The sequence below is a fragment of the Nicotiana attenuata genome, unplaced genomic scaffold (assembly GCF_001879085.1).
Source record: "Nicotiana attenuata strain UT unplaced genomic scaffold, NIATTr2, whole genome shotgun sequence".
NCBI classification, from domain to species: domain Eukaryota; kingdom Viridiplantae; phylum Streptophyta; class Magnoliopsida; order Solanales; family Solanaceae; genus Nicotiana; species Nicotiana attenuata.
Window position 1 is genome coordinate 187,117 of NW_017670324.1, and position 7,486 is coordinate 194,602.

Genomic DNA, 7,486 nt, shown 5'->3' on the forward strand with positions numbered 1-7,486 from the left:
CTACGGGAATGCACCTGGTAGATTCCTCCAGTACTGGTATTTATATTTGGGGACTACGGATCGGGATTCCGGTAGATCCCCCCGCGCATTGATAGTTGGACTACGGGACGGGATCCCGGGAGATCTTTCGGACACATATATGATGGACTACGGGACGGTATCCCGGGAGATCCACTGGATCGTTGTAATTGGGACTACAGGACGGTATCCTGGAAGGTGCCCCGGTAGTTATCTCTGTGTTGAGCTGTATTTGTTTCAGTGGTTTGTTGTCTCTGTTCTAGTTGTTGTTGTTCTTCGAAGTCTACGTTATTTCTTATTGTTGCACTTATTTGTACTGCTTATTTCACACTGTTAGCCCTTATATTTTATTTAACCTCAGTAGGGCCCTGACCTTCCTCGTCACTACCCGACGAGGTTAGGCTTGGCACTTACTGAGTACCGTTGTGGTGTACTCATGCCCCTTCTGCGCATGTTTTTCATGTGCAGATCCAGGTACTTTCGCTCAGTCTTATCATCCCTGAGGCGAGGCGACTGCTATAGCGACTTCGAGGTATATCTGTCGCGTCCCCAGACTGAGGAGTCTCTTTCTATTCTTGCTGTTTAGTATTAGCCCTTCTGTATTTTCAGTTCTTGTTAGACATTCTGGAGTTAGAGCTATGTAGTACTTCTTAGCTTGTGATTCATGGGTTTCCGGGTCTTGGATTTATGTGTGGGTTTATTAGAGTTAGATAAGGTGTATGCCGAGCGACATATTTAAACATTATTTATTTATTTATTTCCGTTTTAAATTGTTTTATTTTCGCAAATTTTGGTTTCTTTTTCAGCAATTTAGGCTTACCTAGTCGAAGAGACTAGGTGCCGTCACGATGGTTCACGGAGGGCGAACTGGGGTCGTTAAAATTTGGTATCAGAGGTCTAGGTTCATGGGATTCATGAATCACAAGCCGGTTTATGAGAGTCTCGCTGATCGGTACAGAGACGTCTGTGCTTATCTACGGGAGGCTATGTAACCATTAGGAAAATTCCACTTCATCGATTTCCCTGTCATGCGATATTTTTGACATCACCATCATAAACCTCTATCTTTCATTCTCTCACAGATGGTGAGGACACGTGCTACTAGAGATGATCAGACACCCGCGCCCCCTACAAGAACATTCAGAGGTCGGGGCCGGGGTAGAGGTCGATGACACGCACGCGGTGCAGCCAGAGCACCTGCGCGAGCTACCACCGAGGGGCCACCAGCAGTTCCAGCCAGAGCCCAGGCACCGGATACGCCTACTGCTGCTACTACTCCAGCATTTCAAGAGACATTAACATAGTTCCTGAGCATGTTTGGTACATTAGTTCAGGCGGGGTTGATTCAGGTTGTACCAACTACTTCACAAATCGAGGGAGGGACCCAGACTCCCGCCGCCCCACTCCAGAGCAGCGAGTTTCCATTGGTCAGGTTCCAGGTGTCGTAGAGACACAGCCTGTAGCCCCAGTTCCGCAGGTGGTGAGGACCTCTCGCCGAGTAGAGGACAGGTGGGTCCAGGAGAGAGAGGATAGACGAGGTCAGGAGAGAGAGTATAGGGAAGTGAGGAGACTTCGTAGACTGGAGATACCCACTGGTCCTTATTTTGGAGGAAGAGTACGGCATGGTAGAGGTTTTATGGGTCAGCCAGCTCAGTTTGCATCTCAGATTTCACGCAGCGTTTCAGGAGTTCAGGGGTCTTGGAGTACCCGTACCGCATAGTTCCCACTGCCACGTCATCCCAGAGCTTGTTTTGAGTGTGGTGACATACGCCATGTGGTGAGGAATTGCCCTAGACTAGGGAGGAGTGCACCTCCACAGACTTCTCAGCCACGGCGCACTCCGCCGAGTTCTCAGGCTATGGTTACAGCCCTAGTTGCTGGCCCACCTGCTCAGCCAGCTAGAGGGGAAGGCCAGGCCAGATACTATGCTCTTCCCGCCCGTACTGAGGCTGTCGCCTCCGATTCTATCATCACAGGTACTATCTTGGTCTGTCAAAGAGATGCATCGGTTCTATTCAATCCGGGCTCTACTTATTCTTATGTGTCTTCTTATTTTGCTCCGCATTTGGGTGTATCTCGGGATTCTTTGAGTTCCCCTATTTATATTTCTACTCCTATGGGAGATTCTCTTGTTGTGGACCGCGTTTATCGATCATGTTTAGTTGTTCTTGGTGGTTTTGAGACCAGAGCCGATTTATTATTTCTCAGCATGGTTGATATTGATATTATCTTGGGCATGGACTTGTTGTCGCCCCATTATGCTATTCTTGATTGTCACACCAAAACCGTGACACTGGCCATGCCAGGTATACCGCGTGTTGAGTGGAGGGGTGCTTTAGGTCATACTCCCAATAGAGTTATTTCTTTCCTTATGGCTCAGCGTATGGTTGAGAAAGGTTGTGATGCGTATCTAGCATACGTGAGAGATGTCAGTATGGATACTCCTTCTGTTGATTCAGTCCCAGTAGTACGGGATTTCCCCGATGTGTTTCCAGGTGATTCCGGGCATGTCGCTCGACAGAGACATTGATTTTTGCATTAATATGTTGCCGGGCACTCAGCCCATTTTTTATTCCTCCGTACCGTATGGCTCCTACTAAGCTGAGGGAGTTGGAGGAGCAGTTGCAGGAATTATTCATTCGGCCCAGTGTATCACCTTGGGATGCTCCTGTCTTATTGTGAAGAAGAAGGATGGTTCTATGCGTATATGTATTGATTATCGCCAGTTGAACAAGGTAATAGTAAAGAACCGTTATCCTTTTCCTCGTATTGATGATCTGTTTGACCAGCTTCAGGGCGCACGGGTGTTTTCTAAGATTGACTTGCGCCCAGGGTACCATCAGTTGAAATTCGGGAGCCAGATATCCCGAAGACTACTTTTAGGACTCGGTATGGTCATCACGAGTTTCTTGTTATGTCATTTGGGCTGACCCATACCCCAGTAGCTTTACGCATTTGATGCACAGTGTGTTCCGACAGTATCTTGACTCGTTCGTCGTTGTCTTTATTGATGATATTTTGGTATATTCTTGGAGTCGGGAAGATCATGAGCGGCACCTGGGGACTGTGCTTCAAACTCTGAGAGGGAAGAAGTTATATGCTATGTTCTCGAAATGTGAGTTTTGGTTGGATTCAGTTGAATTCTTAGGCCACGTAGTATCGAGTGAGGGTATTCAGGTGGATCCGAAGAAGATAGAGGCCGTGCAGAGTTGGTCCAGACCATCCTCAGCTGTAGAAATCCGCAGTGAAGAAGAATTAGTAGCAGGGTATCAAACCGAATATTCAGGTATCAAATTTGGTTTATTTTACATTGCTTCATATCTGAATCTACTAGTTTCTTCATTATTGTAACAGTTCTTACTTGGGAGGTTGGAATCTTTCTATTCCGTACATATTTGTCCTGAGCTATTTGGCATAAATAAAAGGGGTAAAAGTCTTTGGAACACTAATTGGTATCTTTATCACATNCTATCTTGTATCACCCAAGCAAGGCCAATCTGGTGGCCGATACTTTGAGCCGCCGGGCAGAGAGTTTGGGGAGTTTGGCTTATTTACCAGCAGCAGAGAGGCCTATGGCAATGGATGTTCAGGCCTTAGCCAGCCAGTTTGTGAGACTGGATCTTTCGGAGTCCAGTCGGGTTCTAGCTTGTGTGGTCTCTCGGTCTTTCTTATTTGATCGTATCCGGGAGCTTCAGTTTGGTGACCCTCATTTGCTTGTCCTCAAGGACAAGGTGTTGCATGGCGATGCTCGAGATGTGACTATTGGTGATGACAGAGTATTGAGGATGCAGGGTCGAGTTTGTGTACCCAATGTTGATGGGCTTCGGGAGTTGATTCTAGAGGAGGCCCATAGTTCGCGGTATTCTATTCATCCGGGTGCCGCGAAGATGTATCAGGATTTGAGGCAGCACTACTTGTGGATATAGTTGGGTTTGTAGCTCGGTGCCTTAATTGTCAGCAGGTGAAGTATGAGCACCAGAGACCGGGTGGATTGCTTAAGCAGATAGAGATTCTGGAGTGGAAGTGGGAGCGGATCGCTATGGACTTCGTATCTGGGCTCCCACGGGCCTTGAAGAAGTTCGATGCCATTTGGGTTATTGTGGATCGGCTGACCAAGTCCGTGCATTTCATCCCTATGTGTACTACCTATTCCTCGGAGCGGTTGACGGAGATTTATATCCGTGAGATTGTCCGTCTGCATGGTATTCCAGTTTCCATCATTTCAGACAGAGGTACTCAGTTCACATCGCGATTCTGGAGAGTCGTACAGCAGGAGTTGGGTACTCGGGTGGAGTTGAGCACAATATTTCATCCTCAGACGGACGGACAGTCCGAGCGCACTATTCAGATTCATGAGGATATGCTCGGTGCGTGTGTGATTGAGTTTAGGGGTTCTTGGGATCAATTCTTGCCATTGGCAGAGTTTGCCTACAACAACAGCTATCAGTCCAGCATTCAGATGGCACCGTACGAGGCCTTATATGGTAGGCGATGTAGATCTCTGGTGGGTTGGTTCGAGCTAGGCGAGGCTAGGTTATTGGGCACAGACTTGGTTCAGGATGCTTTGAGAGAGTCAAGGTGACTCAGGATAGACTCCATACAGCCCAGTCCCGACAGAACAGTTACGCGGACCGGAAGGTTCGTGATGTTTCCTACATGGTTGGATTTATGCTTCGGGTTTCGCCTATGAAGGGCGTTATGAGATTTGGGAAGAAGGGGAAGTTGAGTCCGAGGTTTATTGGCCCTTTTGAGATATTGAGGCGTGTGGGGGAGGTTGCTTACGCGCTTGCCTTAACTCCCAGCTTGGCAGGAGTTCTTCCGGTATTCCATGTTTCGATGCTCCGGAGGTATCACGGTGATCCGTCGCACGTGTTAGATTTCAGCTCAGTCCATTTGGAAAAGGATCTATCTTATGTTGAGGAGCCAATGGCAATATTGGACAGGCAGTTTAGGAAGTTGAGGTCAAAGAACATTGCATCAGTGAAGGTTCAGTGGCGGGGTCAGCCGGTCGAGGAGGCGACCTGGGAGACCGAGCAGGATATGCGCAGCCGGTACCCTCATCTTTTCACAACTTTAGGTATGTCTTTGTACTTGTTCGAGGACGAACGGATGTTTAAGTATGGGAGGATGTAACGATCTGGCCGGTCATTATTAGAATTTACGCCCCGATCCCCTATTAACTGCCTTCCCCAAGTTTATTTCTGCTATTTTGAATTGCCGGGATGGTTGGTTTTGAATTTCGGAGAGTTTTGGGACACTTAGTCCCTAAATGAGAGCTTAAGTGTTGGAAAGTTGACCGTAGTCGGAACAGTGTGACGATGGCCTCGGAATGAAAATCTGATGGTTCAGTTAGCTCTGTTGGGTGATTTCGGGTTTAGGGGCGTGGTCAGAATGTGTTTTGGAGGTCCGTAGCTAATTTAGGCTTGAAATGCCGGAAGTTTGATTATTGAAGTTTCCGGTTTGATAGTGAAATTTTGATCCGAGGATCGGAATGGAATTCCAATGGTTGGAATAGCTTTGAAGTATTGAACGTGACGTGTGTGCAAAATTTCAGGTCATTCGGACGAGGTTAGATAGACTTTTTGATCAAAAGCGTATTTTGAGAAATTTGGAGTTCTTAGGTTTGAATCCATGGTTAATTTGAGGTTTCGATGTTGTTTTAGGTGTTTTAAGGATTGGTACAAGTTCGGGCAGTGATATTAGACTTGTTGGTGCCTTTGGTTGAGGTCCCAGGGGCCTCAGGGTGAATTCGGATGGTTGACGGAGGAAATTTTGGAGTATAAGTTGCAGCTTCAGCTGGTGGTGCTGGCATAATCGCACCTGCGGTTTGGGTTCCGCAAGTGCGGCGCCGCAGAAGCGGCTAAGCGGCTGCAGAAGCGGAATTTTGGCCATCTCTTCAGTAACCGCAGATGCGGTATATTTTCCGCAGAAGCGGTAACGCACCTGCGGGTAAAGGGCCGCAGATGCGGATTTTAGCCTTTAAGTGGGAAATCGCATATGCGACATTTGTTAACTGCTGGGCATTTTTTTTAAAAGGGGTTCCGCGACTTTGAGGTTTATTTCACCGTTTTTATCTCGGCTTGGGAGCTTTTGGGACGATTTGAAAGAGGGATTTCAAGGGAACTTCATTGAGATGAGGAATTTGGACCTAAAACTTGTTCCTATGCTATTATTTCACGGATTAGAGCTAGAAATTGTAGAAATTAAGGGTGAGAATTTGGGGAAAACTAGTGCTTAGTATTGGAGACCTTTGAGCGATGATTTGAGGGATCATTTGAGGTCCGATTTTGGTAATTTTGGTATGCATGAACTCGTGAGAGTGTGAGGATTCTGAAAACATAAATGTTACCCGATTCCGAGACATGGGACTGAGGGGCGGTTTGGTCATTTAACATAATTTCATATTAGTTTAGAATTTTAGAATCAGTTACTTGAAGTGTTATTTACATTATGCGATTGAATTGAATAGATTTGGACCATTTGGAGTCGAGTACTCGTGGCAAAGACGTGGTGTCGGATTGATTTTTGAGCGGGTTCGAGGTAAGTGGCTTGTCTAACCTTGTGTGGGGGACTATCCCCTTTGGTTTGATATATTTGGTAATTTAAATGCCTTGTACGTGAGGTGACGAGTGTGTACTTGTGCAAATTGATGGATATCCGGTTTTCTTTAAGTACTTATTAGTATGTTTCTTCTCCTGCTTTTATTACTTGTACTATTAAGCCTATCGTTAGCATAGGAAAGCATGTCTAAGTGATTTAATTGCTTTAATTGTTCAATCTATTTACCTGAACTCTGTGCTGCATACTAGGCTAGAGTTATTTGTTGCCTTAATATGAAATTTCCCTTCTCTGAATATTTTCTTGCTGCTGCTGTGTATTTACATTGGGACTACGGATGTGAGATTCCGGTAGCTCCCTCTTGTCTGTTTACTTTGGGACTACGGGTTAGATTCCCGGTAGATCCCCCTGCACATTTACTTTGGGACTACGGGTTAGATTCCCGGTAGATTCCCCCGCACATTTACTTTGGGACTATGGGTTAGATTCCTGGTAGATTCCCCCGCACATTTACTTTGGGACTACGGGTTAGATTTCTGGTAGATCCCCCTGCCCAGTTATATGGAACTACGTGAATGCACCCGCTAGATTCCCCCAGTATTGGGTATTTATATTTGGGGACTACGGATCGGGATTCCGGTAGACCCCCCCGCGCATTGATAGTTGGACTACAGGACGGGATCCTGGGAGATCCTTCGGACACATATATGATGGACTACGGGACGGTATCCCAGAAGATCCACTGGATCGTTGTAATTAGGACTACAGGACGGTGTCCTAGAAGGTGCCCCGGTTGTTATCTCTGTGTTGAGCTGTATTTCTTTCCGTGGTTTGTTGTCTCTATTCTAGTTGTTGTTGTTCTTCCAATTCTATGTTATTTCTTATTGTTGCACTTATTTGTACTGCTTAT